This window comes from Apis mellifera, linkage group LG8, assembly GCF_003254395.2.
Source record: "Apis mellifera strain DH4 linkage group LG8, Amel_HAv3.1, whole genome shotgun sequence".
Lineage (NCBI taxonomy): Eukaryota > Metazoa > Arthropoda > Insecta > Hymenoptera > Apidae > Apis > Apis mellifera.
The window spans coordinates 10,697,389-10,721,070 of NC_037645.1; the positions used below are offsets into that span (position 1 = coordinate 10,697,389).

Sequence of the window (23,682 nt, forward strand, 5' to 3'; positions counted from 1 at the left end):
TAACTAACCACTACATCAACTACATCATTCCAATTTAATTAACAAGAAAGAAAAAAGCCAAAACAAGACCGATCGAATATCGTTAAAAAGATGTCGTGAAAAGTTACTCGTCGAATCTTTAGCATCCTCGAGTATTCACCCGAAAAACCAGATATCCCGGATCAAGGAACCGCCCCATCCTCTTCATTCGTATTAACCCAGAAAACAGATGCTCGAACCGCGCGACTCATTAAAATTTAAATCCTCCCCATGCATGCGGAGAGAAAGAAGGGAAGAGAGAGAGGAGGAGGAGGAGGAGGATAGAGAGCAATCGTGGCGATGGGCGGCTTGTGGCGGATTTTCGCTAACAATAAGTGTCGGCGGAAAGGCTGGTGTCGACACAGCCCCAACACGGCCACCACGTCCCTTCTTTCACGACGAGGGAAGGCTGGGCCGGCAGTGGGTCGACGTAAATGACGGTGGCATCGATTCGCCATTTGTCTCGGCCTCGTCGCTTATTTCCTGTAGACGCCTTCTCCCCCTCTTCTTTCTCTTCCTCCTCCTCCGTCTTAGGTCTGGCGAGGGAATTCGTGAGGAAACGCGTGCCGGTATGCGATTGCTGTCTAAGTTTCCGCAAAGGTGGCCGACACCTGACAACGAATACACGTGGTGGTTGCTCGCGTGTGAGACGTCCTGCTCGAAGGGGGAGTCACTTGCACACCCTTTCTCGAATCGACGATCGTGAATGCGTGATTTTTCATCGTCCGATCAGATGAGATTGATGGACTCGTCGAGTTGGGATCAGATCGTGAAATTTAATCGGGAAAATTTCTTCTCGAGCGACACTGTATTTTTTTTTTTTCAACGTTTTTCGTTTTTCGTCACGAATCGTTCAGGAATTTCTGATCCCTCTTGGATGGATTGCGGGTGATCGTATAATAGCGCCACTAAACGGTAAACGGTACAAAATCTCGTCTGCAGTACCATTCGCACTATCACCTCTTTTCGAAGCAATAAAATACATGAAATGTCGCAAATGCTTCCTTTTTAAAAGGGACTTTTGTGTCATCAACGAAAACGTACTTTAAAAGACTTTTGGGACGACTGAAACCGATGCCATAAACGGCTAATAGATAAACCTACTTGTTCATATAGAAATAATCTAACCTAACCTAACCTAACCTAACCTAACCTAACCTAACCCAACCTAACCTAACCCAACCTAACCCAACCTAACCTAACCTAACCTAAGCTAACCTAACTTAACTTAACCAGTTGAAGACCTAATCTGATGCGAAAGAAACTTATATGTATATATATATATATATATATATATATATATATATATATATATATATATATATATATAGAATGGATATTCCTGGAGCCATCGATTAAGATTTTTACGAACTTAATTTTTTCTTAATGGAGGGAAGGTGAAAGGAGGACAATTCCTCCAAGCCCGTAATTACACCCTCCCTTCTCTTCCCAACTTCTTCGTCAAAAGTTCCTCCCTCGTGTACAACGTGTACGGAACAGTAATTAAAAACCTAACTAAGGAAAAGGGAAATAAAGCAGGAGGAAGGCAAAAGGAAGGAAGAGCGTGGCGTCGATGAGGGGGGCGGGATCGGTGGAGGGGGCGGCGCGTAAGCGGGAAAAACTTGTGGCCCTTGTTATCACGGTCGTTACCGCGATAATATCGCCTTGTTCCACGTACACACAGTTACACATACACAGAGAGAGAGAGAGAGAGAGAGATGCGCGACGATATTTGCCGTGGCGGACTCGCATGCAACATCGTCTCTCCCCGTGTTATATATATATATATATATATATATATATATATATATATATATATATATATATATCTATATATTTATACACACACATACACACACACACATACACACATATATATATACACAATGGCGAGCCGCCCCTGTAAACCCGCTAACGAGGGAACCGTAGCCCGACACCTGACCCCGAACTTTACTCTTCCTTCGACCGTAACCGTCGCTCGAAATAATGAAGGATAACCGTTATTTGATTCGGTTTGGCTCGCGGAAAATCCATCCGTCCAGGGTTCGGGGGCGCGGATTCCACGGCTCCCGTCCGCGCCCATCCTCCTTCTTCCCCCTTCCTCCTCCCCCTTCCTCCTCCCCCCCTCCGGCTTAATGAAACGCGGAATGCGAGCCCCGAGGAGGAGAACGGAATTGTGAAACGGGCTTTGAAGGAACGATTTCGGAGGATTGTTTCGCCCCCTTTTCCGCGTCTGGAAATGCTCGCATTCGTTTATCCAGTCGGGGAGGGAGGGAGGGAGGGGGGGGGGGAGGATTATTTTGCCGGAATGCTTCATCGTCTGTTGGATTGACGGAATGCTTCTGCCGGTCGAACACCGGGCGTGTTTTATTAGATTCGAAGGGGGAGGGGAGGGGGTGGGGGAAGGAGTGGGAGAGTGGACGTGCGTGCAATAATTCGTTCGTTAACTGGTGGTTAACTGACGAATGAAGTGGTTCGTCGTTCGGTGAGGGATGATCGCGACGAGGGATAAGGGTTTAAGGATTAGAGAGATGTATTAGCGTATTATGGTGGTTGATGGTGGGGGTACAATGGGCGGGTATCGATTGGTATTGGATGGAGGGAACGATAACGCGTGCGTTTCTTCGGCGAAAGACTTATTATTATTGTTATCTTACTCCTTGATATCAAGAGTAGAGCCCTCCTTTCGACGAAAATTTGGCGGGATTTGTCCTTTTTGAGCGTCGCTCGTTGAATAATAAACAAAGGGTTTCAAAGGGTTGACGCGTGATCCGGGCTTAATGACGAGGCCGGTTTGGATAGGATTGATAGGGATCCGTGTATTAATCTGAGAACTTACTGGTCGGTCACACTTTCGTAGGGAACGTAAACAAAAGGAAAATTCCAGTTTGCGGCTTATCACCTCCCTCCCCCTCTCGGTGTGGCGGGATAAATATAAACAGGGTGTAATAATAATATCGGGCTCGAACTGGGAGGGCAGGATGAATTCGTCGATGGTCTTAAGCTTCGAGCTGTTGCTCGGCGGATTCCATTAACCGTGAGGCCAATTTAAATAGAATAATAGGGGGAGAGGGAAAGGGGGAGGGGGGTCATTAGTCTCGATCCTCTCAATTATTTTTGGATCAATCATTAATAGTATCTCATTAGGATTAAATCAATAGCGGATTTTATTAAAGATTTAAAAGTGGTGAAATGTTGGTAATTCTGGGTAATCGGTTATAAAAATCACGTTTTATAGAAGATAAAATTATTTTTAACGATTCCTTTAAATATATTATCGATTTATCGATCGATTCGTCGGAATATAAAAACATTAAATTGCCGATATTCGTTAGAACTATGCGTAAATAACTCTCGTTTGGTACTTAACGACTTTATGCAATATCTTAATCGAAGAGAAAAATTCAAAATTCGTATCTTGGATAACTCAAAATACACATCACAAAACTTCAATAATCCTTTTTTGACTAACTTTTAACTCGTATATTTAAAAAGTGTCTTCATGCCATTGAATAAATGACATTTCCTATGATTAAGAATTATTTAATTATGTGTACAAATATACAAACAAGAAAAATCTAAAGTGCATCGCAATCAACTTCTTTATAATCCTTTTTCCATCAATTTAATCTCAATCCTAGACTCGCCCGTTCAAACGTCTCACGTCTCGTGGCTCAAAGCCATTGAACAAGAATTATCTAAACTCTTTCGTTATCGAACTATTAATCAACGTAATTGAGTGTACAAACCTCAATCCTAGACTCGTTCATTCAGACGTCTCGTGGCTCAAAGCCATTGAACAAGAATTATCTAAACTCTTTCGTTATCGAACTATTAATCAACGTAATTGAGTATACAAACCTCAATCCTAGACTCGTTCATTCAGACATCTCGTGGCTCAATGCCATTGAACAAGAATTATCTAAACTTCGCTATCGAACTCAGTGCATCACAATCAACTTTTTTATAATCCTTCTTCAATCGACCTAACCTCAATCTTAAACCATTTTCATCTCATGACTTAAAGCCATTAAACAAGAATTATCTTTCTCTCAAACGAATTGTGTTTGTATACAAATAATACTGACAAGAAAAATTTAAAGTACATCATAATCAATTTCATAATCGATCAATCTAACCTTAAACCTCGTCCATTCACATCTCATAGCTCAAAGCCATCGAATGAATAATTAATCTAAACTCTTTCACTATCGATCTCAGTGCATCACAATCATTCTTTGATCGACCTAACCTTTTAAATTCATCCATTCAGATTTCATATTTCGTGAAACTAAAAGAAGCCATTGAACAAGAATTATTTTTCTCTCGAACACTAACCAATGTAATTGTGTTTGTGTACAAATAACACCGACAAGAAAAATTTAAAGTACATCACAATCAATTTCATAATAATCAATTTCATACATCACAATCATTTTCAACATAACCAACCTAATCTCAATCCTAGACTCGTCCATTCTCTGATTCAAAACATTAAATGAGTAATTAATCTAAACTCTTTCGCTATCGAACTCAGTGCATCACAATCAATTTCTTTGTAATTCTTCTTTGATCGACCTAACCTCAACCCTAGACTCGTACATTCAGACATCTCGTGGCCATTGAACAAGAATTAAACTCTTTCTATCGAACTCTCGCGTTCACCCGCTGTGAATGAGGGCTATCGGTGGGCATGGCGCGAGGAATCCTAAATATGGGGTGGACTGTGATGCGTCACAAGGATGGATAAAGCGACAGTACGTTTCGCGGCGCGTTTTGAGGGTTGTCTGTACAATTGCGGTTAATTACTAGCATATTCATGCACACGATACAGGCTCCTTAGCCGGGCAGTAGCTGTGCGCGCGACGTGCCTACTAATCCGGTGTGCAGATGGCGACCGTAATTCGTTAGTTGCTCGGGACACGTCCATCGAATTAGCGGCGGACTTAATTAAATCGCCCAGATAAACAACTTCTCTTCACGGTGGACAGCCCGCGCGCGAGCTCTCTTTATCCGGCTGATATCCGCACACCTTTTTTCCACACACCGCTCCCTGATATTTGAATAGAATGGCCCCCTTTATAAATGTGGAACTCCTGAGAGGAGTTAAGCATAAGGAATGAATGGGGTCGGATGTTAGCAAGATTACGTATAATCTTCCTCGTAACGATTTAATCGCTGTGAAAGTATGAAAAGAAGGGAAAGGGGAATTGAAATTAAAGAATGTCGCGACACGTGTATCACGAATGTCCATCCGAGCGATTAGAATGAAAGATATAGAGTTTTTCATTACGCCACAATTGTTTTATGCCATTGTTATTATATCGGTAAAAATTGTTTAGAGTCGAATGATCTCAGCAAAAGTGTATCCTCGTGTAATTAGCTCTTTTTGTAACTGGATATACAAGAGGACACGTGAAGATGATTAACGTCTTGGATGATTCGTGACATGGAGTAGGCTAAAACGGATTAACATTTTCTCGCAGAGAATATCAAGTTGTATCAACTGGCAAAAAGTACATCGTATTCTCAGAATCCGCTCTTCTTGAAGCTAACTAACAGTGACATGAGAATAAAAGTGATACAAATATCCTAACGAAATCTGTACGATAATATAATGGAAATGGAACTCTTGTGAAAATTTGAAAGGTTGCCTTTAACCCTTTAAAAGTAACAAAACAAATCGTCTCTCGTTCGCATCGTGTTATTTCTTGCGAATGTTTATAACGAAATTTCGCCTCTATAAAAATCACTGTGCGGGCGAGATAAAACTGACGGCAGCGAGAAATATTTGCCGGTCCATCGGTTTGATCGTTCCCCGGTATCGGACCGCAGATTTCCCCCCCCCCCTTCCTTTCTTTCATTGTTGTTGTTGTTGTTACACACGCACGCGTGCGCGCAGGTTTTTCTATATGCAAAATAACGCGTCCGGCATATTCACCTCGGCGCGTTACACGCAACGTCTGCTCAATTGGCCCTCCTCTCGTGTAGCGAGCTTTAAAAATAAAAAAAAATAAAAAAAAAAAAAAAAGGAAAAAAAAACGATCGGCGCTCTACCGACACCTGTCAGACAGAAAATAACTCTTGTCATCGTCGCGATCGACGGGGCTCGCGGGTTAACTGCGAAATTGTCGCGTTGCACGTGGACGACATCAAAGCCTTGCCATCCCGCCCGACGAGTATTTCTTTGATCGCGAGTCTGGAAATTGAAATTGTCGATATACTATTTTCCTTCTATTCCCCTCCCCTCCCCTCCCTTTTCCCGGTGAGCAATAGGGGATGGTTGTTTGGACAGTTGAGTCTTTGATTAGAGGCCAGGTAGTTTTAAAGATTAACTCTGATTTGCTTTTTCGTCTGATCTTTTTTTTCTTTCTTTTTCTTTTTTTTTTTTTTTTGTATTTGCGATTTTATATTTGGTGACCAGAAATATCGGATTTAAGAGTGAGAATTCGAGGGCTAAATTCAAATAATTATAATATTTTTTTAGAATTAAGAATTGAATTGGATTTTGTATTTGCACTAATTTGTTTACACCGTTGTTTATCCTGAAACATCCTCGAATGAAATATCATCGATTCGCGTTTGCCAAATACATACACGATAGGCGATAAATTCGATATATATATATAAATCGAGATCGTAAAAGCCTCGACGCGGAAATTTTGAATATCCAACCGTTATTCAATTATCTGATTTCCCTTTAAGACACCTACGTGCTCGGCTCGTTCACACGTTTAACGACGCTCGCGATACCGATCCCACATTCCCTCTCACCCTGCTTCGCTCATCGAGGTCGGAATCAGAATCGTAAAACCGGTCATATCGAGCGTCGTAAAAGCCATCTAGGTTCGGCTCTCCGAAACGAGCCGAATTACAGTCCTCGCGTAAATGAAAGTAAAAAAAAGAGGAACGGAAAAATTCTCTCCTCCCTCCTTTCATCTTTGCTCTTCATTACCACCGAGTATTTTTATCACACCTCTTCCCTGCCTCTTTCCCAGAAACTTTCTGAAAACTTGGAGAAATAAATACAATAATTTTTACAATAATTGGATATCTTTCCTTCTTCATATTACATTTCCTCCATGACACCAAAGTTACTTATTTCTCTCTATTATTCCCAAAAAGGAATCCCAATATTATGTATTAAATTGGAGAATGATGACGGTAACAGGACAGCAAAGTGTCTGTCCGATTAGGTGTCTGGATATCGACGAAGGGGGATCGATCACGGATCGACAACGGAAGAGATGAAGCAAGATAGAGAGAGAGAATCCAACCACGAATCCGGCACAGCACAGGCAAGCACAGACACTTGCACGCACGCTCGAGGTTTCTTAATCACTGCCTCTAATCGGTCGGAGCCCGACTCATCAATCTCTTCGCGCGCGTCAAAGAGACTGGGAGTTGTATAGTTAATGAGGCCGAAGCGTAACGCTCGCGGGTCCGCCAGGAGCTCTTGCGGCGGCCTTTCAAAGCGGGTTCGGTGTCTTGTTAATTATTCGACGTTTGCTTTAGTTTAGACCGCGTAATCCGCGCATTATTCAACAGAGAGCCGCGCGTCCGCGACTACAGTTATCAATAACATATGACGCGAAGCCCACGGCCGATTTGAAATTATGCGTTTAACGAGGCTTAAATATTGCACGCATATGTGTATGTATATATATATATATTAAATACATATATATATATATATGTAACGCCAGATTCGCTAATCCGCCCAGCTGGATTTACGTTCGACCGGTTCGCCCCTAGCCTGCACTCGATCGATCGCATTATATCAAATAAACCCGTCCCCGCGCCCCCCGCCAGGTGTGCTTTGCTGATTACGTTACGTCGAACGAAGTCAAATCTGTCCGCATGCATTGTTATTCCGCGTGTAATTGCTGTCATCGGCAGATCGCGGATGAAAAACCGCGGATACCTGGTGTTTGTCGCGTGCACGTCGAGTTGCCTTGCGTTAGTTTGAATCATGGCAGGGATATTATATTATATCTACTCTCGTTGCTTGGAATTTTGAAGAAATTGCACTGTGATACGTGTAGATCGAGGATCCGTCTTCGAGGAAGATAAAATTTGGAAATTGAACATAAATGTCGATATATTCAGGCGGTGGCCATGTTGGATGTAGATGGCGCTAGTTTGATTAGCGATGGATTAAAGGGTTACGCGAAATTTAGATTTCCGGCCATTTCTCGGCTCTCGTTAAGTTGGCCTTAGGTTTAGGTCTCTTTGTGGATCGTTGAAGCTCACTGATGGGCTGGAAGACCGAACTAATTTTCGGTTGCAAGACGTTGCCCCCCGGCGTTCAATTAACGAGCCTTTCTTCGATACAAGGGACCCGTGATCAGAGGATCGACGTGAATTCTTCTCTCACGAGGTGTATCGCGCGTTCTAATTATTATCCTCGTGGATGATACGATGACGCGCTGTTTTGTTTCATAGGTCGTTTGATAAATCAAGCCTGAATACTTGGGAAAATTGATACGTGCGTGTTCTTCGTCCACGGTCTAATTTGCTCCCTTGTCTTGTCGAAAGGAGATACGGTGTATCTAAATAAGTAATTAAAATTATATATTTCGTGCAAAATGGTTTTTACATAAAACGAAAGAGTAAAATCAAATAATATGTTATCGGATCGAAAATATGAAGGAGAAATTGCTTGCAGGAAAATATCGATGATTCGAGAAATATTTCAATTTTCTTCCTGCTATTCAAGGTAAAATTAGATCGATATGGAGCAAACATACGTATTCCAGTGTATATTTTTGATCAAATTTTAAAGATTCGATGAATATTAATTGCAATCGTTCTTGCCTGGATTACTAATCGGCAAATTGACGATTTATCTCGTTACGAGATCCAACGATGAAATTGCCCTTCTTTCCAACTCATCCCGCGGCAAATCGCCGTGAGGCGAGTTCAGCAGTTGTTCAGAAGAAACATGCAGAGCGTGAAAAACGAGAGGAAATCAGTGCTCTCGGTCCGGTCCACGAGCGTTATTCCTTAATTGTACCGTTGAATGCAAGAGAAGTCTCGGTGCCAAAAAGTTTAAGTTTTCTAAGAAAATGTTCTCGCAAGATTACCAGGTTGGATATTTTTTATACGTAGTGACAGTTTCCCCGAAACTGTTTAAAAGTTTCTCGAATTGAATTTCTTCTTTAGAATTGCATCGTCGTAATACGAATTATGCTTCTTTGAAACTGACTACGATATTTAACGTATTCGAATTACATTAAACTATGTATATATCTCTTTCTAATAAGGTAAAACAATGTTTTATGTTTCACACAATGTGTATTGATAATATATTCGAAGAAATGTATCACAAACAATAGTGTTTCCAACTAGACAATAAGATGAAAGCTGTTATGAAGTCGTCTTTATATTGACATTATATTTGTGTGATACTTGAAGAAATATATCACAAACGATAGTGTTTTTAATTAGATAGTAATGAAGTTAGATGGCGTCGTCTTCATATTAGCATTGTATTTATGTGATATTCGAAGGAATATCATAAATAACAACATTCATGTTTCTAATTAGGCAATAAAGTTAAATGGCGTTCCTTATCATTTTTTGGATTTTTTGTCTTCAATTATTTTCATGTTGTTATTTTATATTTATATGATACTCAAAAGTATATATCATAATGATATTCCAATTAGACAATAAGATGGAAGCTGTTATGAAGCTAGATGGAGTCACCTTTATATTGACATTATATTTGTGTGATACTTGAAGAAATATATCACAGAAATATATCACGACAGTGTTTTTAATTAGATAGTAATAAAGCTAGATGGCGTCGTCTTCATATTAACATTATATTTATGTGATACTTGAAGAAATGACAGTATTTTTAATTAAATAGTAATGAAGCTAGATGGCGTCATCTTCATATTGGCATTATATTTATGTGATATTCGAAGGAATATTATAAACAACAACATTCGTGTTTCTAATTAGGCAATAAAATGGAAGCTAGATGGCGTCTTCATATTGACATGACATTATATTTGTGTGATATTCGAAAGAATATATCATAAACAGCAGCGTTCGTGTTTTTAATTAGACAATAAAGTGGAAGCTAGATAGCGTTCCTCATCATTTTTTGGACTTTTCGTCTTTAAATATCGTTTTCATGTCGTTACTTTATATTTGTATGATATTCAAAAGAATATATCATAAACGATGTTTGTGTTTCAATTAGACAATAAAATGAAGATTATCACGAAGCTAGATGGCGTCATCTTGATATTAACATTATATTTGTATGATATTCCAAGGAATATATCATAAACAACGCGTTCGTGTTTTTAATTAGGCAATAAAATGGAAGCTAGATGGCGTTCCTCATCATTTTTTGGACTTTTCGTCTTTAAGTTTTCATGTCGTTATTTTATATTTGTATGATATATGAAAAGAATATATCATAAACGATGTTTGTGTTTCAATTAGACAATAAAGTAAAGATTATTATGAAGCTAGATGGCGTTCTTTATTATGGATCTTACTATCTTCAAGTGTCGTTTTCATGTTGATATTTCATATTTGTGCGATATTCGAAGGAATATATCGTAAACAGGAGTGTTTGTGTTTCGAATTAGACAATAAAGTGAAAATTATCATGAAGCTAGATGGCGTTCCTTACCTTGAGTATCGTTTTCATTCTTCCGACATATCTTTTTGTGGCTTCTTTCACGAAGACGAAACAATCTTCCATGGACAAGGAGCTATTAGATGTCATTATCGTTGAAAGCATCGGTGCACATTCTCGCTATTTTATTTATCGAGAATTTATCGCGTTCAGACTATATTCACGATGTTATTGTTCGCACAGATAGAATTTCGTTGCAACTTGGATTGATCGTGTTCCAGGCGATTTTATTAATAGAAATTAAAATGACCGATACGTTGGCCACGAATGTAAAAGCGAGTTTCGATGAGCGGATCAATTGATGAGCCCCCGACTCTGACGTTTCGACGTGCTGTTCGTTTAATTGTGCGCACGTTTTTGAAAATCAGACTGGTTTGTTTGCGCATTCTGCGACTCTGTATATAAAAAAAGAGAATCGGAATTGCGTGAAAAGAGTGATGAATGTAATAAGAAGAATATAATTATTGTACACGCGCTTCATTAATATCATTAAATTTCGATTTGTAATCAGAAACTTTATTTTGTCAAAGCCAATATGAACTCGATTCAGAGATTACAACACGAAGAATTATAAAATTATATAGGATTACGATAATTAGAAAAAAAGAAACAATAAATAATACTTTTAATTGTCTCTGCACAAAAGTATTCGCATTTTATTTCGACGGCAAACGACGCGGTTATTGGTTTAATTAAAAGTAGATCAATTTTTTTTTTTATACAATCACGAATAATATCCTCTCTTATTATTTTTATCTAAACGTTCTGCATTCCGTTTACTCGATAAAGAAGCAATTGTTCGTCCAATGATCCAGATTCACGCACTATTTCCGTTGCACAGCTGTAAATTAATGTGTCTTTAACATACCCTTGAAATCGCGCAACGTTCTCTCCTCAGTCGTCGTCGAAGTTTCATAGACGTCGCGTATCTCGTCCCAGCCGGTAAGAATGTCTGTCGTCTTTTATTCGGTTAAAATGTGTTTTCACGTGCGCTTAAAATATCGTGGAACGACATATGGGAACGAAGAGAAAAAAAATGAAAGAAATGGCTCCACGTATAACTCGAGGAAAGAGTGGAACAAGCGGTGTCACTTTTAATTGGCGAAAATTGCTGGAAGAAGAATTTGTATACTTTTCAGGAACGAATATATGAATATATATATATATATATTATACGTATATCTACTGGGTAACAGTTAACATTAGTTGATACTTTAACACGAATATTTCTCTGAACACGACGATTCTTTTATATAAATTTATAATAATCGTTGATATCGTTCGGAATAAATATATCGTATAAGAGTGGTCGAAATATTTTTTAATAGAAACATAACTTGGAAAGGAAAAACTATCTTTTATTCACCTTGAAATCGTACAAATCATGCAAAGAATTTAATGTTCCACGGATTTGTTGCGCCGACGAAGAAGGAAAATAAAATAGAGTTGTTTGTGGAACTGTTTATCATCTTCTTTTTTATCAGTGCGAAATTTTTTTTCCTCGCTTAAGCATCATCTAACCGTGAGATCGTTCTTTGAGCAGTTTTCGCCGGATATTGGGTTCCCGAACAGGGGATAATAAAATCAATGCTGGAAGTTTTTTCTCGGACATTGGTGTCTTTTTTTTTACAAAAATCACACAACAAGAAGAAGTTGACGAGAAGTTTCTTTCTCGTGAAAATTTTCCGCCCATTTATATAATTAAACGAATTTATCCTTCCTGTTTACTGTTTCTTAACATTACCTTTCTCTCTCTCTCTCTCTCTCTCTCTCTCTCTCTGTTTCTCTTTCTCTCTCTCTCTTTCTCTCTGTTTTTCTGTGTTCCAATTTTGCTTGTTCGAGCGAATGATATAAATAAATTGTTTTGGGAGGAAGTTCTATGGTACAATATCCAATTTCAATTTGATTTGGCAGAAAATTTATTTTCTGTTAAATATCATTCCATAAAAAGGAAAAGCTAATAAGATATTTCACTTGTATTCTTTCATTGTAGTATTTCATTATTAATTTAGTACAAAATTTTTGAAAAATATTTTACACGATACGATTCCTTCGATTGTTTTATATATACACAAACTAAGTTTCGCGTAAATTTTCTCCAATTGCAGGGAGAAGCACCAATGATCGTTGACCCCCTCGAAGCACGAAGCCCACAAACTGCAAACATATTCGCCTGGACGAGCGACTAACCATCCCGCGGTGAAAGGTGAGTACCTCATCCCCCGCCTCTCGAATATTTTTCCCAAAGGAAATCTTGGAATTTCCTTGGAACGGGAGAAATCGCCAAATTTAATTTTCCCACGGAACATCGTCTATTGTTTCGGAATGTCGGCCGCGGTAACTCGAGCTAACGTCGCGAAAACGAACGCTTTTCCTCTTCGCTGGAAACGCGTTCGTACGGTTCACCCTATTTTCCACCGAGCTGCAAAATTTCGAAAGTGGAGAGAAATAAAAAAAAGAAAAAAAGGAAGAGAGAGAGAGAGAAATGCGTCGTGTAATTGCTTATCGTTCGCGAGCAGCGAAATGACGAGGCAGGTTCCATAATTTTTCCTCCTCCCCTTTCTTCTCTTTTTTCACGAGTCACGAATCACGACAAACAAAGAGGGGCAGAGAAAAAATTTTTTTTTCCACCAAGCTTTCTCGTCCCACATTCCCGGCATCTCTCACGAGTATGTCAAATTGGGTTAGAGGGGGAGAGAGAGGAAAGGAGAGTTTACTTCTTTGGTAAATTTTTATTTTTGGAATTTATCCTCGTCATCGATCTTATTAGGATGGATGAGTTAAGTATATTTTATGTAGGATTTTGGAAAAAATGTCACGCAAAATTATAGTTGTCTTTAAGCAAGTTTGAAGTTTTTTATCTTCATCTATTTTCATTTGTCGAACTTCAATTGCTTGCGATTTAATGAAGAAGTACTCGATCATTTTTCTATCTTACCAATTTTTGTATCTGCCTCGAATATCTTCGACCAATACTCAAAGATACTCTAAACTGTACATTTAATTTTTTAACATTCGGTTAAAATTAAAGGTGAGGAGAGTGTGGATGGGAAAAGGAGTTGCAGAGGAATTGAAGAGACAAAGAACTACGAAATATTGAAAATGTATTTAATATCTTGTTATAACACAAGGATCAAAAGGGAATCTCGAATTCTTGAATTTTAAAGATTCAATTTTTAGAGAGGAGGCGGAGAGCACGGTTTTTTTTAAATAATTTTGTGCGCGCGTGAAAGGAGCAAGTTTAAAAACGCGAGAGCAAATGTATTCCAGCACCGCAACGGCTTCGTTCTCGCGTCTACGTAAATTCTGTCGCCCGATTATCTACATAATAGGCGAGCGTACAGAGAATTTATCGTCCGACTTCCCAATGAAAATTCATGTCTCTCTTTCACTGAAATTTTCGAAGGAGGGAACAGCAAGGTCTTCCCCCTCCCAACCCTTAAATTAATATAAATTCTGCATTCCGAGGTCGGTGTGGTTTCGAAATACAACGACATATTCCTCTAAATTTTTACAAACAATCGTCCTTCGATTCAGATAACAAAAATATAGACTCAAGAATTCAAAAATCTCATTCCTATTAATGTGATTACAATCAGATTACTTTCACAGGAAATATTTCTCTCTATAAAAATGAAAGAATAAAAAATTAAACAATTCATTCATAACAATATTTCATATATCATTCATAATCCGATTTAATTAATCAATCTAAAAATTCTCGAAAGTAAAAATTAATAAGAGACGTCTATATCTCGGGTCGAACTTTGTCTCTCTCTCTCTCTCTCTCTACCCGCGAAAAAAGAATTCTGTCGAGAATAAGAATGTTCGATTTAAAAACGCGAATAAAAAACAAGGGTTGGGTTCGGCTGGGAAGGCGGCAGGGACACGTGGAGGGAAGGAAACGTCTGGCAGACGGCGGGTTACGTGATATCCGAAGTCGCTCACGAATTCATAGGATCCCTTTTCTTCTTTGTTTTCCTGCGCGCGGCCGTGTAACTCGCACGCGGCCACGCGTACCGATTCGGTAATGCTCCCGAGGATTTCCCGGCCAATCTCGCCCCGCTTTCCTCCAAATCTCCCGCCAATGATCCGCGTCGTGTTTTTCTTCCCTCCCCCGCCCCCTAATCCGCCCGAACGCTCGTCTCTCCTTTCCACCAGCTGGAATTCTCGACGTTTCCTCAAGCCGGAAGAAGAAACGTTTTTGGTTCCCGAAACCTCCATCGTTTTATCATTTACTCGTCGCGGATTTTTTAGGAAGTGGTTTGCGGGGTGGAGGAGAGTGTTTGTATTCTTCTGGACGCGGTTGGGACGGGAATTAAGGGTTTAAGGAGATTCAGTGAAAAATTTGGCAGGTGATTTGTAAAAAATTGTAGGACCAGGATTGGGAAGTTTGAATTGTGTTGGGGATGTAATTGGATTTTTAAATAATAATATTTCTTATTGATTATTTAAAAATCATATCCCCAACACAGTTCAAACTTTTCCTTTTCTATAATTTTTTACAAATCTCCAATTTTTTTAATGATTCTAGAATTCTTATTGTTCTTGTGAAAATAGTAGATCATTTAGAAATAGGAATTTTTTAGAGTATAGTCTCGATATCAGAGTATTTCTTGTATAATATTTTATCAAATGTAAGTGACTGTGTTTCTCTCGTTTTATTTAATCTATCGTTTACTCGTCATGGATTTTTAAGAAGTGGAAATGAGAAGATCATCCTAAAATCAAAAAATTGGAAATTTGTAAAAAATTGTAGAACATAGGAAAGTTTGAACTGTGTTGGGGATGTGATTTTTAAATAATAATTTCTTATTGATGTTGATGTGGTAAACAGATCAATATTTAAAAATAGGAATTTTGTAGAGGATATATAATCTCGATATATGGGAATATTTCTTGTATAATATTTTACCAAATGTAAGTTTAGGTGTAAGATTGAATAGCTTAACGTTCAGACATCCAAATTTTGCACTTTTGCACTATTACAATTGTACTTGTCTCGTTTTATTTAATCTGTCGTTTTATTATTTACTTGTCGTGGATTTTTAGAAAATGGAAGTGAGAAGATCATTCTGGAATTGTTAAAAAAATTGAAAATTTATAAAGTGTTGAGAATGTAATTGGATTTTTAAATAATTTCTTGACGATATTACTTAGGTTATATCAGGGTTATATATAATCTTAGTGTCAGACTTTTTATTTTTCTATAATATTTTGCAAACAAAGGTGTAAGATTGGATAATTTAACGTCCAGATATCCAAATTTTGCATTTTTGCAGTATGCTTCTCTTCCAATTTGTCGTTTTATCATTTATTCCTTATCGATTTTTGCATTTTAAATAATAATTTCTTAACGATGTTAGGTTTCATAAAAGATATAATTTCGATGTCAGATTTTTAAATATTTCTAATATAATATTTTGCCAAACATAGATGTAAGATTGGATAATTTAATATCCAGAGATCCAAACTTTGCATTTTTGCAGTATTACAATTGTGCTTCTCTTCCAATTTGTCATTTTATCATTTACTTCTCGTCGATTTTTAACAAGTAAAAGTAGGAGGATCACTAGGATCACCAGGATGATTCAGTTGGGATCACTAAAAGAATTGGAACAATGGTGAGAGAATTTGAAACGTAGTTGGATTAGTACTTAAAACTGGGATCCTAAACTTTGCAAAGTACGGAGTATATAATCTCAATGTCAGAACTATTTCTCGTATAATATTTTGCCGAAGAGATAAGATTGGATAGTTTAACGTCGAGAAATCGAGATCCAAACTTTGTATTTTCGATTGAAATTTAATCTCGATACATCCTCGAAACTCGGAGCTCTTTTCTTTTGTATTTTGCCAAACACATAAGTATATTGCAATTCATAGAACTTTAGCACATTTGAAAGATAATACGTTCGATCGATCGTTTGAAAAATAAAAAGTAGATTTTTTTTTTTAATTCTTCGTTAACGAACAATTCAATTACTCGATATATATATATATAACCTTACCCCTATCCAGCTATTGCATCTCAAATTTAATTATCAGACTTTCATTAATTCCAGACCACTTCGACAAACATTTGCCAAGATTAATTCTCTTCGTTGCGAAACATTCTTCCTTCCCTTCTTTTTTTAAATTATCGAAACTTCTACCCTTTTACTCGCATTATATATTTACATTCATTCGAATGGAATGAATAAATGAAATTAAAAAAAAAAAAAATTAATCTCTCTAATCGAGATCCATTTCGAGCGTTTAAAAAGATACAAAAGATTCGAAAAATCAAAAAACCTTTTCTCCATCTCTCTCTCTCTCTCTCTCTCTCTCTCTCTCTCTCGTAGCAATCGTTCCAAAGAAGAGACGATGAAATATCGAAGCGAGTCTCGCTTGTAATTAAGTCCAGAGATGGGCGGAAGGAATTCATTCTCACAAATTCATTCTCTCCCCTTCTTTTTCACCCATCGGGTAAGCAAAAAGAATCCGGATACTCAGTTACATAGGAGGAGGAGGATACACTGCGTAAATTCGTGGTAAAAGTCGCGATCTAAACGAAAAAATTGGAAAGGAAGGCGCAAATATATGTAACCGATCGAAAGTATTCCATTCGATTCGATTCTCTTACGGTGGAATCTCTTGGTAATGCAGCCACCTGCTTTATCGATGCTTACGCCTAACGAAATAATCATCGGCTCGGTTCGAACATCGCTTCACCGATTCCATTCATCTTTCAATCTCGACGATTCTTTTCGTAGAAACAGAAAGGGTTAATCGAAATATAGACACAATGGAAAAGTTTCCAAGGGAAAGAGAGAAATAAATTATTCTATGAGATGATATTTCGAGAGAAGAAGAAGAAGAAGAGAAAGGGGAGGAGGAAGAAATAATAATAATAATAATAATAAAATTTTCAGAAGAGGAGAGGTCATCTCTAGAAAGAATTCCAAGATCGAGGGGTCTTCTGCTAAAATATCGGAGGAGAAAGAGAGGGGGGAGGAATAAGAACGAAAATAGATGGGTGTACGAAAGTTTGGAAGTGAAAGAGGTGGGAATATCGTCACGTATTGTCGACACGTAGGAAAGCTTTGAACTTGCCATAAAACCAGGCAAACGTTTCGTTTCGTTTCGTTTCGTTCCGCTCGGCCTCGCTTTCGAAATTGTTTCCCCTCGAACGTTTCAAATTGTAGTTGCGGTGGACCGCTCGCATTACGACCGGTTAATTTATGTATTCGCGATAAGAGGAGGAGGGGGTGGAGCTAGGCGGTAATGGTGGTGGTGGTAATAAGGTCTCTCCAAGGTGAAAAATTCCTCGCGTACGGAGAGCTCTCTTGAAAAGCGTCGAGGCGAATCAGAGGTCGGAACAATGGAAAATAAATCCGAATCGGGATTTGCACGATTTCTGCTTAACAGAAATCTGCGTGAAAATGGCGGTTAAAGAGACGCTAAACCGGGATATTTTCAACCGGCCGACCAGGCAACGTTTAATTGGAATTGTGAATCGGCGGGGGGGGAGGGTGGATTTTATTTTTAGAAATTGCCACTAAAATTGGAAAACACCGGTTAAATTTGGTCCGTTAATAGCGTTAGCGTTTCAAATTATAAAGGTTTTTTCTCTCTCTCTCTCTCTCTCTCTCTCTCCTGGTTTAAAGTTTAATTTCAGCGGATGAAGCAGCGCGTATAGAGTGGTACAATTAATGGTCGAGATTTTGTCGAATTCAATATATTTTCTCGCGTATAGATACAATTGTAGTAATTAGTCATAAAATTCTTCCAGAAAAATTCACCCATCTTGAAAAATTTATGGGTTTTGCGCATAGAGAATATAATTCGTCGTGCACAGAGTGATTTATTTTCAATCAATTTCCAAATTTTTCGTATTTCGCGTTATTATTATACTTTGCCTGGAAATATTTTTTTCACAGTAGACTAAAACGAAGCGTTTAAATTTAATTACTTTATAATTTAAAATTTCTAATTTAATCATTAATTATATTTTAAAAAAACAGTTCGAATTGATTTCACCCTCAAAATGATAATTCCATTGATACTTAAAAATTACTTCATATGCTCATAATGTGTCTTAGTATAAAGTATAAATATTCTTAAAAAAATTATTCAAAAGACACGATTAGTGATTTCACCTAGAAAAATTTTCATATATTTGTATACAGTTTTGAATTTTCTTCGAAAAAAAAATTATTTTAATCCCAATATTGGCCAATGATTCTTTACATTTTCTTGAACGACGCCTCGACCCAATTCTTCTTCGACCCAAAAATCAAAAGAAAATTATTAAGCTCGATGCGAAAGGCAGAATAATGATGGAGCGAGTCGAGTGATCTTCTGGGAGAAAGTGCAGTGACCCAGTCGATATAAAAATACACGGCGCTGGTTCGCGGCGGCGATCCGCTCGAACTCTGTTCGAACGCTTCTATTTTTCCCCGGCTCGATGCTGGTCGTTTTTCCCAACGTCTGGACCCGGGCATGGCTCCCAGAAGTGGTTAGTTATGTCGCACGGTTTGCATTTTAAAGAACCGCCGACTAACGACGCGCACATCCTCAAATAGAAGCCTCCAATCCTCTTGGATCCCCGACCAACATTCCTACAGGCTTTCTGAATTTTTCTCTTTTTTTTTTTTTTTCTTTTTCTTTCCCTCTGCCACGTCCAATCTTCGGACTGTCATCGTCGTCGGTAGTTAAACCGACGACTTTCTTCTTTTTCTCTTTTTCTCCATACATCTTCCTTTTTTTCATACCCTCGAGCATCCTTCACTCGACACGTGTTTGGGCCGACGTTTGTGAGACGTCTTCATCGGTAATTAACACACTGTTTTTTTTCTTCTCCTCCTTTTCCTAACGTTCTTTTCAGAAGAGCTTATTATTCGTGACGCCGATATTCTACATCGACGGTTGCAACAGGTCTTTTTTTCCTTTTAGAGTCGAAGTGGTCCTCGAGTGGTTCTCTCGGACTGGATTATATATTATTCGTCAAATTATTCGTCGTTGGATTCTTTATGTATGGATTGAGAAAACGAGAATTGGAGGAATAAGGAGTTTGTAAAAAAGAGATTTTATTGTTGATTAATCTTCGCCATTTTTTCTTTGAAAATGCGTAAAACGTAAGTACACACTTTACGTCCAAGTTGTGTGACTGAAGTTGTGATTAAATTAAGGCGTGTGCAGGAAAAGTTTAGGGAAGCAGGATGCTAAAAGAATTCCGTTTTTTTTTTTTTTTTTTTTTTTTTAAGTATCGAGCCTTTGATATTCGTCGGAATATTGAATAAATGGAATCTGTTTGAGAAGGTTAATTTTGATGATCGAAGTTTTTATTGGAAAAGTTGACAGCACGGAAATTTTGTTTCGAACTAATATCAAAAGTATTCGTGTAACCTTTCGTAGGAATGAACCGCTGGTTAACTTTGTTTTCGAAATGATTTAACCTTCGCTCGCCTTTCGCTACTTTCCTGTAATTTCCTCCAAAAAACAAAACCAAAAAAAAAATAACATTGGTAGAACAACATTTTTCTTATCTCTTTCTCTCTCTCTCTCTCGGTTATTTATTGCTGTTTTCCGGAATTTATTACGCAAACGTTGAACACACGTGGATTAAACCATTCCTTCTGACCGAAATTCCAGTAATTTAAGAATGCAATAAAAAATGTGCTCAAAGTTAAGAATAATAGTCGCGTTGTTAAATATTAAATCTCATCCTAGCAGAGATAAAATTCAAATTCGAAAGAAATAGATAGCGACGATTCGAACCCTTCTGAATTTATTCCCAGATCGATCACACACCACTCTCTCATCCATCTAATTCGAATCATAGAATAATCATAGAAAACCTGGAAAACTTCCATCTAATTTAATGCAAACTTATGAATACTGGTTGCGTTTATAATATTAAACTTCACCCTAGCAGAGATAAAATTCAAATTCGAAAGAAATAGATATCGAAATTCTCTGAAATTCATCTATTTCCAGACCGATCGAGCTTTCCCTTTTTTCCTATTATATATTTCCAATTCGGGTAATAATTCATAGAAAAATCTGAAAAACTTTCAGTAATTCAAGAATCCAATAAAAAGTGTCCCCCAAAGTTACGAATACTAATATGTTACGAATACAATATTAAATTTTATCTTTACTTTCATGCAATTTGCTATTTCATTCCTCTAATTCAGTTAATGATAATTATAAAAAACTTGGAAAATTTCCACAGTTTACTTTTACTTATAATTGCTATTATTAAGAGTTAAAATTCGAAAAAGGAAGAAACATTTGAATCCTCTAAAATTCCAAATTTATTCTCAAATTCATTATTTCATTCATTTAATTCGGATAATAATAATTATAATAAACTTGGAAAACTTTCACAGTTTACTTTCACTTATAATTGCAACGTATCCTCAAAGTTACGAATACTGTGTATGTTACAATATTAATTTTCATCCTATCATTAAGAGTTAAAATTCTGAAGAAGAAACATTCTAATCCCGTAAAATTCATCTATTCTCAAATTCGCTATCTCATTTATCTAATTAATAATAAATAATAATAAAAATAAAAAATTAGAAAATTTCCACAGTTTATTTTCACTTATAATTGCTATCATTAAAATTCGAAAGAAGAAATATTCGAATCCTTTAAAATTTGTTTATTTCCAAATTCATTATTTCAGTTATTTAATTCAGATAATAATAAATAATAATAAAAAACTTGGAAAATTTCCACAAATTATTTTCACTTATAATTGCTATCATTAAAATTCGAAAGAAGAAATATTCGATTCTAAAATTCATGTATTCCCAAACTCATTATTTTATTCATCTAATTCGGATAATAATAATTATAAAAAACTTGGAAAACTTCTACACTTTAAAAAATTTTCATTTAATTTAATGCAACCTATCCCCGAAGTTATGAATTTTATTTATATTACGATATTAATATTCATCCTATCGTTAAAAGTTAAAATTCGAAAGAGGTGACATTCGAACCATCTAAAATTCATCTGTTCTCAAATTTGCTATCTCATTCTAATTAATAATAAATAATAAATAATAAATAATAAAAAACTTGGAAAATTTTCATAATTTATTTCCACTTATAATTGCTATTATTAAGAATTAAAATTCGAAAGAAGAAAGAAAATTCGAATTTTCTAAAATTCGTTTATTCCCAAATTCATTATTTTATTTATTTAATTCAGATAATAATAATAAAAATAATAATAAAAAACTTGGAAAATTTCTCCAATTTATTTTCATTTATAATTGCTATCATTAAAATTTGAAAGAAGAAATATTCAAATCCTCTCAAATTCATATATTTCCAAACTCATTATTTCATTCATTTAATTCAGAATAATAAATAATAATAAAAAACTTGGAAAACTTTCACAATTTACTTTCACCTATAATTAATTGCAATGTATCCTCAAAATTACAAGTATGTTACGATATTAATTTATCACCCTAGTCTCTTTAAGAGATAAAATTCGAAAGAAGTAAGCTACAATAACGATTCCTTTTTCCTATCCAACTCGAATAACAATAACAATAATAATAATTCATAATAAAAATGTGAAAAAAAACTTCCAATAATTCAAGAATCCAATAAAAATTGCCGTCAATTTGCGTTACGATATTAAATTTCATCGTATTCCCGGATAAAATTCAAATTCGAAAGAAATAGACACCCCCAGAAGGGGAGAGGAGAGAGAACCCTCCTCCCCTCTCGATTCATCTATTCCCAGATCAATCAACCCATCCCCTCCACCCGCCCCTACTAACTAAAATTCATAGAAAAGCCGGAAAACTCCCACAGCTTGTTTTCCAACCGAGGAAACGAGGCCGCCTCCACCGTCGTCGACGACTCGATCCACCGACTCACCGGCTCACCGAAATTACCCCCAAGCCTTGGGATAGGAGGGGAGAGGAGAGGTGAAATTCAAAAAGAAGCCGGCGACAATCCCGCTATTGCAGCACGCGCACGCAAACGGAGGAAACGGCGCGAGGACAAGGGGCGAGGCAACGGCGGGTGCAGCCGTGCAGGCTCGCATTACCCGGCTCGCCCCTTTCCCCGCCCATTACGGGGGACATTAGCGCTGGCGGCGGTTGTAGCAGCCGGGGAAAAACAATAGGTATTCCCAGGACACTTGTCCGCCTCTGTCATACCTGTCCATTGTTCCCCGGCGTCGCCTGGCGGCGCCACCATCGGCCCTACTGGCTAAGAAGAACTCGTCGAGGGAGGACTCTTCCTCCTCCTCCTCCTCCTCCTCTTCCCCCTTATTAGCTCGAACAATCGCAAAAGGATTCGATGAGCGAAGGGACGACTGGCTCACGAAGGCGAAAAACGTGGCTTTTAAGGCACAAATAAGGGAATTCGCGGAAATCGAATCTACTCGCGTCTTTTTTTTATCTCTCTCTCTCTCTCTCTGCTTCCTTCCTCCACTCAGGGGCCTTAGCCCTGCCGTGTGTTTGCCACCTTTGTGTTCGAGGAGTGGGGTGAATCCATTATGGGTCGGCTTGTCCTCCGTTGGGGATAAAGCGGACGGGCGAGATTTTCCTTTGAGGAGCAGCAGCTTCGATTCCTTGCTTTGAAGTAAAAAAAAAAACGTTGGGGATGGAGCGGATGCGGCTGATGTAAGAGGAGAGGGAGTGGTTGATATGCTGAGCGATAATTCGTTTGTTTTTTTCTGTTTCTTTCCTTTATCGAAAAGACGGAAATTTTAAGAATTTTTAGAGAAATTTTGCATCTTATACCGGCCGAAATAAATTTTTATTATTGTTTGGATGAGACGATCGTTGATTTACTTTGTACGGAGGAATATTCCTTGTTGATATCGAGAAATTCATCGGAGGGAGGAAGTTCCAACAAAAATTGTAGTTTTAGGGGAGAAGTTGGATCGTTGGATGAGAAATCGTCTTTCCAAGATAAACACGGGCCCTCGTTAAATCGAGCACACGGTTGGTTATGTCGAAGTTCATTGTTTTCTTTCT

At 37.6% G+C, this 23,682-nt stretch overlaps 1 protein-coding gene across 4 annotated transcripts in view; it reads left to right on the forward strand.

The window, feature by feature from the left end:
* Positions 1-23,682, forward strand: part of LOC100577283 — a 400,113-nt gene that overhangs the window by 146,183 nt on the left and 230,248 nt on the right. For all 4 annotated transcript variants that reach the window (XM_026442341.1, XM_026442340.1, XM_016913393.2 and 1 more), the window contains one exon: positions 12,790-12,887. The gene's annotated coding sequence lies outside the window, so the exon portion shown is untranslated. The remainder of the gene's footprint in view (positions 1-12,789; positions 12,888-23,682) is intronic.